Here is a 12,627-nt window from a genome sequence, read left to right on the forward strand (position 1 = left end):
GATGAATAATAACGAACTAAAAGGGGATAGATCAAACTGTATTCACTTTATTTGTAGGAAAGGGTTACAATACCACTTACACTCTTGTATGATAACTTTCATTACAGTTAAAAGTAGTGAGTTACCCAGACATTATTTTCTATAAAAACTCTTTCGTCAGATAGCAGTTATGTTCATTCTAGAGATTAATTTGCTTTGGAGAGAAAGTTCTATACGTCACAATGCAAAACTGATCCATCTGACTGCTATAATACTAAATGACAATGTATCTATACAGACAATGTACACTTATATTTACTGAAGTGTTGAACCCTACTGAACTATAATCCAAGTTTACTGCACTATGCAAGTGCTTGTCTAGAACTGTGCAAACAAACGTGAGGTTAACATGTCACCTATATGATGAATACAATCATGGGATCCATTACAGGTCGTTGTCAACGATCAAAGTTACAAACCCCCAAAAAAATAATGTCATAGTTTCAGACATTCGGAGAGGAGTAAGACATCTTACTGCAGTTGTGTGATATGTCATCACCATTTACTGACCAGTCATGTAATTCATGAAAACATAGATACATTGTAAGACTCTGTTCTATAGTGGGTGATGATGGACACTGACCAGAAACGTTTTTTTCTGTGGGAACAGATATAGGTGTTGTGGTTGAAGAAAGCGATACAGTGGCAGGGTCCAGAGCAGAGGCCACACTCATTATACAATTAAATGTTCCTATATTTGTTAATTTGTCCTTAAATACAGTCAATATTTAATGAGGGCTACTTCTGCAAAGGTTTTCCCACAATTTAAGTCATTATTGTAAATAAGTACATCAATAAAAACTGTAGCAGTTTCCTTATTCCATTTATTTATATATTTTCTTGGACATGAACTGAATAACGAACCCAGTGCTGGTTAGTTTTCCTTATTCAAAAGTATTGAATAGCTCAGTTGTTGGGAGATAGACCATAGACTATCTTCTATTTAATAGAATTGTTGTACATAAACTGAATAAAGAACCCGGAATCTGACCACATTACTGTAGTTGTTTAATATACAGCCTTTCAATAACGAACCGGTGCTGGCTTGTTTTTCGTTATTAAAAAAGAAAACGAATGACGAATAACGAACCCACTGGAAATACGGTACCTTATATTTGTTATACCAAGTCTGAATAACGAACCCGGTGCTGGTTGGTTTTTCGTTATTCGAAAGTACTGAATAACTAAACAGCTTTTGGATGATGATGTAAGACGAACCTGCTGTCATATTTTAAATGAGTTTCAGTGTATTTGTCCACATTACTGTAGTTTAATATACAGCCTTTGAATAACGAACCCGCTGCTAACTTCAGGCCCCTCCCCCGTCCAGCATAAGCGACGTTACAGTGAACACATTACACGGTCACCTCAGCAAAGGAAATCTTTATACCTGCAGCTTGCTGGGCACACTATATATTACTCTCGCAACTGGTCAAGTGCAGCTGTACGTACGTGGCATAAACAGACTCGTACATGCGAATAAAATTGCGTAATCATTGATAAGAGTCAGCGCGCATTGAATGTTGGTCCACCAAACACGGCCTTTCTTCTCTCTAAATGCAGTGGTCAAGCGCTGATAAGTTTTTTCGAACCAACTGGCTCATGTGTGACTATCGGCTAAACTACGATTAAAATCAACTCAACTCAGGCAACACTGAGAGCTTTTTCTTACCACCAACATTCGTGTAGTCGACTTTATCAGCATAAGGCAGATACATATTTGGAAATCAGGGAAATTGTTAAAGTTACACGACCTGAACTGTGGGGTCGACCCCACGGTGGCCTTCAGTCGAACGTGCTTGAATAACACAAGGGAGTTCCCGCTCTCTCATCTCTCGTTTCAAGGCTAGCTCCCGATAACTAATCCATATCGAAGCCTGACCGTATGTTGAATAAACTCAAAGCCGTCTTAATGACAAGGAGTAATTTTTACATGAATTTAAAAATAAACAAGGTCGCTGGCAACATGGGCAAACTAAACAAATACAAATAGTTTAGACTGAGGTTGAATTCCATGTTAATTTAAAAGTAGAACTCCTATGAAATTTTGTGAAAAACTATTATTAAGAAATTCTGACACTTATTATCCATTATATTGCCTTATATACCTTAGTTGTCAAATTCATTAATATCTACCATTGTTACTATGTTGGCATATATCATCAAATATGTCTGCCTATTTCTATATCCTGTAAATAAAACAAGAAACAGCAAGTTGCAAATCTAATACAGAATGCGCATAATTGATCATGTTTGTGTATGTCTTTGGGGCCGGAGGCTTTTCATGGAATAAAACTGTCTGCCTGTCTGTATATATATATCCACTGACGCGATCAGTACATGTACACATAATAGACTCGTCCCTGGTGTTATTGTTGTTTATTCGCCTGGTTACACGAGGACGAGTAGAGACTGCGGTTGCCACTCCGGCGGGTCCCTGCTACTCCTGGCCCTGCTACTCCTGGCCCTGCTACTCCTGGCCCTGCTACTCCTGTCCCTGAGGGTCACAAGGGGCACTGGACTCCCACTCTTTGTTCTCGGACTTGTTGTCACTGAAACAGACGAGTCAGCTCTAAACTACCGCCATGTTACTGAGAAAACGTCACCATAGAACACGCGACACAATACCATGTCGTGACATTATTCAACACGTTGCTGGTTCCAGTATTCAACACGTTGCTGGTTCCAGTATTCAACACGTTACTGTGTCCAGTATTCAACACGTTGCTGGTTCCGGTATTCAACACGTTACTGGTTCCAGTATTCAACACGTTGCTGGTTTCAGTGACAGCGCATGGAAATAGATGTAGACAACAATTTAGCGGACGGATCATCAAGCACCTACTTGCAGATGGCCATCTTGAGGGCGTCGCACCCCGTCACCACGGTGCCGTCAGTCATGCAGTGTTCTATCATGTCCTTGGTGCACGCCTTGGTCTGGCAGTAGAACAGTGGCAGGCCTGGGAACAATGGCGGCCTCATGTTATTGGATGCTGGGGCTGTTATGGAGTTGTTGTGATGGGGATTGTGTGATGAAGTCATGTGATGGGGTGGTGTGATGGGAATGGTGGGGAATGGTGTGATGGGGTCGGTGTGATGGGGGTGGTGTGATGGGGGTGGTGTGATGGGGTGTGTGTGATGGGGTGGTACGATGGGGTGGTGTAATGGGATGGTGTGATGGTGGTGATGTGATGGGGATGGTATGATGGGGATGGTAAACCCTAAAACCAAGATTCAGGCACATGGGAATCTTTATGTGTAAGTGACAGTATCATTATGAAACGTTCTTAAGACGATCTATATGACTTTTTCCAACACATATTCGGGGGAATTTGTCAAAGTGCTAGAAGCACGTGACCCCCTGTGACTCACTGGCAGACCGCCTTCTTGAGATGGCTACAGCCGTGCACGATGTCGCCGTTGTTCATGCAGTGGGGGATCAGGTCGGCGGTGCACACATCACTCTCGCAGTACCCGTCAGGAAGACCTGGAAACACATGTTGTCATGGTAACGAGCTACTACAGTAATATTGGTGATGATAGTAAATCTATCCAGTCAGGTAACCCAGAGTAATCCCTCGTCAGATTGTGCGTGTCTACATGTTATTCCTGGTGCCGACCTCATACAAGGCTGTAACTATCCCGTACATCTCCATCACTCTCACACGACCCGACCCGCCTATACACAACTCGCCCCACCCATACATGACTTGCCCCAACCACCCACATCTCCCCCCACCAATACTGGACTTGCCCCCCCCCCCCCCCCCCCCCCCCCCCACACACACACACACACACATACACAAACACGACTTACCCCAACTATCAACAATTCGCCCCACCCATACACGACTTGCCCCTCCCATACATGTAAGGGGTGTATGTGTATGTGTCTCTGTGTGTTTGTGTGTGTTGTGTATGTGTGTGTAGTATGTCTGTGTGTGTTGTGTGTATGAATTTGTGTGTGTTGTGTATGTGCGTGTCTGTGTGCGTGTGTATATGTATGTGTCTGTGTGTATGTGTGTTGTGTGTGCGTGTGTATGTGTGTGTGTGTCTGTGTGTATATGTATGTGTCTGTGTGTATGTATGTGTGTGAGTGTGTATGGGTGTATCTGTGTGTGTGTGTGCCTATGTGTGTTCATGTGTATGTGCGTGTATGTATCTGTGCGTCAGTGTATATGAGTATGTGCGTATGCGTGTGTATGTGTGTATATGTTTGTTTGTGTATGTGTGTATGCATGTGTGTGTCTTTGTGTACGTGTCTCTGTGTGTTTGTGTGTGTTGTGTATGTGCGTGTGTATGTATATATGTGTTTCTGTGTGTGTGTTGTGTACGTGCGTGTAGTAATTCACACACACACACACACACACACACATATATATGCATATATATGTAGATAGTACCAGACATATTAAAGCAAAACCTTACGTAGTCTGTGGAGAGATGTCCGAGCGTGTCCAGTGCCCATCTTTTATACCCAGCTACATTGATGACCAGTGTTGATCAACCCACATTTCACTGATGACACGTGCTGATTATCTGCAGATCTGCCGTGTAATCACCGAGACCGACAGCTCCCTGATCCAGCGGATGGGCACCGCCATGACTGCTGTGAGTGACGTATGATGATGATCAGGATGATGATCTCCGTGCAGCTGGCACCGCGACGTGTGGAGGTCACACGGTCACACCAGCAACCCATCACGTCAGTGTTTCAGACATGTACAATCTGAAGCTGGAAAGGATGCAGTAGTGAGTGAGTGAGTGAGTATGGTTTTACGCCGCTTTAGCAATATTCCAGTACTATCACGACAGGGGACACCAGAAATGGGCTTCACACATTGTAGCCGGAGACGAGCGAGCTAACGCTTGAAACAATAGGCTACCTCAACGCCCCGACAGGATGCAGTAAGTACACCTATATACACCGTGGTACACCCAGCACACCCAGTACACCCATGCTGCTTGTTCACCCAGCAGAAATAGAACATGCATTTCCTCTATTCTAAATGTCTATAGTTGCAAATATTAAAGCATTGTATGCGTACATTGTTGTGCAAATTATAAGTGAAGTCTTTTGCAGATAGTCTCAATATCTTTACATGAAATAAACATGGGCTGCAAGAAATAAAATGTTTGTTTTTTGTGCTACTGTTGTTAAGTAATTGATATTAACCTGCATAAGGTCTACGTGTTAACTCTTAATTAGAGTAACAACACGCAGGGTTAATATCGTGCATATCGCCCTTTATTGTAAACGATTCTTATAAACAAAGTGTGATTGGTAATATAGGGTACTTTTGCTATTTTCACATTTGACATTGTTTTTGCCTGTTTTCTCAGGAACAACATATAGTAGAGCCATGGAACTTGTGTAAGTGCACTGCACTTTTAATATTCCAACAACCTCTCAACAACAACAACCTGGTCGTTATTTACAGGTTTCTTTAAGCTTAAGTGGACATTACTGACATGTCATTTCGCCGACTGTGTTCAATCTTGCTACAAAGGTGCGTCTGTGACACTATCGTGTTCAATCTTGCTACAAAGGTGTAACTGTGACACTATTGTGTTCAATCTTGCTACAAAGGTGTATCTGTGACACTATTGTGTTCAATCCTACTACAAAGGTGTATCTGTGACACTGTTGTGTTCAATCTTGCTACAAAGGTGCGTCTGTGACACTATTGTGTTCAATCTTGCTACAAAGGTGTATCTGTGACACTATTGTGTTCAATCTTGCTACAAAGGTGCGTCTGTGACACTATTGTGTTCAATCCTGCTACAAAGGTGAATCTGTGACACTATACAGTATGACTTTATTTAGGTTACTATCCTGCTTCCTTGGCAACGGAAAGCGGCATCTCCAGAGCTGACTGATCGATATTCAGATATTTCGTTCAAATTTGGTATTGAGGTTCGATGTATTTCAGGACTCAACCGAATAGGTTTTCTTGCCATCATGACAATGTATGGCACCATGGCAATGTATGGCACCCTATTGGTCGAAAGTAAGCTGTGTTCGATTTTGTTAAAATATATTTACATATATTATCTGCACACAAAGCAGATTTTATTACAATAGCAATGGAATGGAGTTCTCTGCATGGTCGAAATTTAGATAATTTTCCCTATTTCAGACTTTTTTCAAAATTGATAAGTGCTTTATGAAACTAGGTGTGGATGATCAGCACAAGGTCTAGTAAAATAACCTCATTCAGAAATCAATGATGGTCTCACAGTCGTCGTTTTGTAATTTATAGGTCTCAAACACCTAAGTCAATAAATACCTTTTTATGAAGTCAACCCTCGTCAAATTCCTTTCATTAGATTATTCACTGTAGTTGACAGTGCCCCCGCAATTAAGTTTGGGGTATAATGGAATCAGCGTGTCCGCCTGTCTGTCGGTCTGTCCGTAGAAAATAACTTTCCTGACAATTCCTTCTAAACTAATTGACTGATTTCAATTAAACTTTGTACACCTCACCACTTCAAGATTTAGTTGGGCACATGTTATTGCACTTTATTACTTCGTCATTTCAATTTGTCTAGACAACTTCTAAACTTCTACATCGATTTCGTTTAGATATTTGTGCAGGTGTAGCTACGGACACTGTACGACATGCCTTCTTTTTCATTACCATTGACTGACCATGGCAGTGGAACGAAGCCTGTTTCGTTCAAATATTGTGTATTGACGACAACCACATTGGCTGTGTTCTTACCGTATCGATCAACCACATTGGCTGTGTTCTTACCGTATTGATCAACCACATTGGCTGTGTTTTTACCGTATCGATCAACCACATTGGCTGTGTTCTTACCGTATCGATCAACCACATTGGCTGTGTTCTTACCGTATCGATCAACCACATTGGCTGTGTTTTTACCGTATCGATCAACCACATTGGCTTTGTTTTTACCGTATCGATCAACCACATTGGCTGTGTTCTTACCGTATCGATCAACCACATTGGCCACAGATATAGTTACATCCCTATATTCTATTTGTTTTGTGTTTGTTTGTTTTTTGTTTTACGCCACACTCAGCAATACCCCAGCTATATGACGGCGGTCTGTAAATAATTGAGTCTGAACCAGATAACCCAGTGATTGACATCATGAGCATCAATCTACCCAATTGGGATAACAAAGCTTCGTGACAGTTTAGTCAAAATGAAAGCAAATGTCATCTTAAGTTAATGAAATAAATATGTGAAATTCTGTACCCCTTAATAGATAGTACCTATGGGAATAGGACATTGGCTGGACAAGTAAGGCATCCTCCTTGTGCCTCCTTTCCCATCTACCTCGCTGTGCGTATGAATCGGAATTTCCGCTCGTATTAATCAGAAGTGTAAAAGCTTCAGGTGTATCGATGAGTATATATACTGAGTCAAATTAAAAACTTCACATTTTTAAAAGTAATCCCATATATGATATACAACGGACAAGGGGACAAGGGACAAACACGACCTTCTTCCTACACACTGGACCCGCCACAAGGGACAAACACGATCTTCTTCCTGTACACTAGACCCGCCACAAGGGACAAACACGACCTTCTTCCTGCACACTGGACCCGCCACAAGGGACAAACACCACCTTCTTCCTACACACTGGACCCGCCACATGGGACAAACACGGCCTTCTTCCTGCACACTGGACCCGCCACATGGGACAAACACCACCTTCTTCCTACACACTGGACCCGCCACAAGGGACAAACACGACCCGCCACAAGGGACAAACACCACCTTCTTCCTACACACTGGACCCGCCACATGAGACAAACACGACCTTCTTCCTACACACTGGACCCGCCACATGGGACAAACACGACCTTCTTCCTACACACTGGACCCGCCACATGGGACAAACACGACCTTCTTCCTACACACTGGACACGCCACATGGGACAAACACCACCTTCTTCCTACACACTGGACCCGCCACAAGGGACAAACACCACCTCTTCCTGTACACTGGACCCGCCACATGGGACAAACACGATCTTCTTCCTGCACACTGGACCCGCCACAAGGGACAAACACGACCTTCTTCCTACACACTGGACCCGCCACATGGGACAAACACGACCTTCTTCCTACACACTGGACCCGCCACATGGGACAAACACGACCTTCTTCCTGCACACTGGACACGCCACAAGGGACAAACACCACCTTCTTCCCACACACTGGACCCGCCACAAGGGACAAACACCACCTTCTTCCTGTACACTGGACCCGCCACATGGGACAAACACGATCTTCTTCCTACACACTGGACCCGCCACAAGGGATAAACACGACCTTCTTCCTACACACCGGACCCGCCACAAGGGACAAACACGATCTTCTTCCTACACACTGGACCCGCCACAAGGGACAAACACGACCTTCTTCCTACACACCGGACCCGCCACATGGGACAAACACGATCTTCTTCCTACACACTGGACACGCCACATGGGACAAACACGACCAAGGCAGATTGTAATATTACTAGTATTCATGTTATTGATGAGTAAGGGATATTACGGGCAGTTTGGATCTGGAGCTGAACACTAAACAGCTAGTGAGGCTCTCACAATAGCACGTTGTGGACCCGCAGACGGACTTGTGTCGTAAATTGAAGAAATATTTCCCAGAACATTCACACACTTCATCGGCGGACATTTTGTACAATATACATTATACTACATGTGACACCTGCTTCTTCTGTGCTTCAGCAATCGGATCTTTAATCTCTATATGACCAGCTCCCTAAAACCTGCACGACCATAGGTATGGTCATAATCTGTTTTGGAGAAGTGTTGACGTTAGTCCTAATGTGAAAGTGTTTGATGATTTTTTTATTGATTACAACTTATGCATTTGCAATGATGGATCAAGATCATATTGCCATTTAGCTACTGGTACCTATTTTGTCACTGACATATTCAAGTCTATTAAACGAAGGCCTGTATAGAAGCGGCCATTGCAGCGAGTCATTCATCTGAAGATCCACCTATATCAAGGTGGAATTTTACTAAGGCCGTCTGACGTTCATTTCAGGAATTCTGTACTGCACTGATGTTCAGGAACGTTACCGATCCTATTCAGCTGTTTTCAGATAAGCTGAACGAATTTGCTTGATATAACTATTGAAAAGTCCACTGTGAATCCACATATTCGAAAACCATGGTTTGATAAAGAGTGCAAACATGGTAGATAAGATTATGATGAGGTGTTTTGAGTCCACGACCTAAATACCGACCTGGGTCAAGGTCACGATACTGCAATAGTCACTATTAGTTGCCTGATTCTTGTCGGGAGACACTTATGGATTTATTTAATGAGATAGGGACTTAGGGGAACTGGCCGGTTGTTCCCCTACTCAGATCCGGTAGGGACCATACAGATGTATCTATAGTGTCAACAAACAAACACTCTTATCAGTAACATTCAATGTGGTTCCCCTCAAAATAGAAGTACCATAAGACGCCGCAATTAAATCCCAAATTTTAACAGACCGACATTTCGGCCCTACTCCACACTATAGTCTTTTCACATTGAATCGCATTCAAATCATATCTTCGATCTAACTACCGCTAAGCAAAGATTTGAGGACATGTCATGTCGGGTCACGTCAGATCGTCCTTTCGGAAACTTTGACCGAGCAAAGGAATGACTGAAGAGAAGACGACATCAGCCTTACGGCACTAGTTTCAAACTAGCCATTACCATTTTAAACATATGTTGACATATTCTCGAGTAATAATTTGATAATTGAACAAAACAACATTCTGGAATGACCAAGAGATGGCCTAGATTGTATGGATTCAGTCATAACGCTCCAGTCAATAAGTGTTAAATTGTTGTTGGTGGCAAGATTAGAAGACACATTCCGAGTGTCACGCTCTCATTGGTCGGATGAGAGGTCGTTCTGACGTCGCCCGTAAAGAGATGTCCTCAGATCTTTGTGTACGTGCAGGCACCGCGACACTCGACATCGCCCAGATATAGGCCATTTTTTCTCGGATAATTAATCCAACATACATGTTGTCACCTGTGTTACCCAGTCTGTCAGTGTTCCTTAGGCCACATACATGAACTGTAACGAGCCCCCGGCGGTGACCCCAACTCAAGATCAAAGACCGGAGGCAATGTGCAGCCGTGAAGACGTAAACTTGGTTAGGCCGATGTCCGTGAACGTAGTCAGACTTGCGTCGTGGCGACCTTTGTAGATTTAATTTTCTGTGTGTTAAGATCGAGTCATTTCTATATTAGAACTGACTAGTTTGGTGTTAGTGATGTGAACTTATATTATAGCATATTCGCCTGTGAGACGTATCTCACACTTTTAACTGTGTACTAAAGGATTTAATGGTTTAGCGTGGTTTATTGTTTAGTGTTAATAAGTCCTTGCACTTCACGTTGGTGTATGTTAAACCATGAGTCTCAATGCCACCCGGGTACCTGGTTATTCCATATGTCGATTGTTCAGGCGGACAAACCACAAAAATGGGGCAAGATGCTCCATGCAAATTCGTGAGTTGTGTTTGTTGAGGCACTGAGCAGGCTACAACCCAACACACACACCGAGAGTGAACATCGACAGGAGGACAAGGAGGACAGCAGGACAAGGAGGACAGCAGGACAAGGAGGACAGCAGAACAAGTTACTGAGAATGAAACTTGCTGACCGCCATGAGTAAGATGTCGGGAATGGATAGAGAGGATATTTCTGGAGACACATGGAATATCGTATTTTTTGTATATACATTTGGTGTAGTTGTCTACCGGAAAATTAAATTAGTTCATTACATATGTAAAACCTTAAAACGTAAATTCTTCCTACCTGTCACACAGGGACGGTTCACCACCCCTTGTATTTGCGACTTAAAAAGTAGTTTCGTGTTCGCAAAATCCTTAAAAATATTAACAAAATAATGTATGAAAAAATATTTAGGGTCACGAAAATTCTTTATCATACATTTCAATATGATAATATACAAAATCAACTTGAACCAAAAATATTCTTGAAAACTTCGAGACTGCTGTTGAAAGCGAAAGAATACACGCTGGTCAAGTAACGCAACTGGCGCTTAGCGAAACGAAACGAATAGTTATCAAGTGTTATGTTCACTGCAACGTAAATATCACTTTTCTCAACTTCTGAAAACTCAGTTTATCACGCTGAAGTAGAAAATAAACCTCAGTTCCTCCAAGTTCGACAAGTTGTTGGGCACAGCCGAGTTTATGCAGCATGGATGTTTCTGATGTTTTACATTGATGGTTTGATAACTAACCTGGATATCTTGCATAGAAAAATCTTTATAACTGACAACGAGCTCCTCTTTGGTACCTCTGATGTATTAATTAACCATTTGATTGTAGCTGCTAAAAGATTTATCTTTGTCCAGTGTATTAAGAATGAAAATGTTGACTTTGTTGCTTTTAAGAACACAATAAGAAGTATCTATGACGTTGAATATCGCACGTAGAAAAAACGACTTCTTTGCCTTTAATAGAAAATGGGCTTTGTTTCCTCAAACTGCAAAATAACTTATTCACTTGATGTTTGCAACATAATTTGATGTACCATAAATACCGCATCTCCTTAATTCTATACATAAATATGCCTTCATCTGTACCATGATGTGGATTATGTTCTCTTCTGTACCATGATGTGGATTATGTCCTCTTCTGTACCATGATGTGGATTATGCTTTAGGCCTCCTCTGTACCATATCCTCTTGAGAAAGATCGATATTCGTAAAACTGCATTGCTCTCCAAGTGCTTATGTATCATGTGCAATGACTGAATAAAAAAATTGAAAAAAAAAAAAAACTAACCTGGATACCAGCACACATCGGCTCATCATTAGGCGTGAACGTGTTCCTCGGTAACACTGGCAGGTGACACAACATCAGCTATCTGTGCACAGATCTCCAGTTGTCCCTTAGCTTAAGTCATCAATACGACTGTCACTTGCGTTTGTCATACAGAACTGCACTTACAGTAGAACAATACATACAAGCCAGTTCTCTAATGACCACACAGAACGTGAGTGAGATGAACACAATAACATGCGCTAAAGCGAGATATATCATTGCTTCTCCCAGAGTTATTGGAGGAACTACCTTCTCTGACGTATACGTGGTGTTCTGTCTCTATGCTTGTGAACTGCTGTGAATTAGAACTACTGCAACGGCACTTTACCAGATCAGTACAGATCGTCCACAACAGACTACCAACTCATGTAACTTTTCAATCTCATGGTGTAAGAACATTTGAAGCAGCGATTGAGAAAATTATGAAAGTTCGTTGACAAGATCCAGTAATGTGAAACAGGAATAATTACAGAAGAAATTGTTTTACGCCCAGACCACACATCACGGCCAGAATATTACACTGGGGTCATGCTGTCCTCTCACAGACCACACAGCACAGCCAGAATATTACACTGGGGTCATGCTGTCCTCTCACAGACCACACAGCACAGCCAGAATATTACACTGGGGTCATGCTGTCCTCTCACAGACCACACTGCACAGCCAGAATATTACACTGGGGTCGCGCTGTCCTCTCACAGACCACA

The sequence above is a fragment of the Haliotis cracherodii genome, unplaced genomic scaffold (assembly GCF_022045235.1).
Source record: "Haliotis cracherodii isolate W230 unplaced genomic scaffold, xgHalCrac1.p SCAF_3, whole genome shotgun sequence".
Taxonomy (NCBI): Eukaryota; Metazoa; Mollusca; class Gastropoda; order Lepetellida; family Haliotidae; genus Haliotis; species Haliotis cracherodii.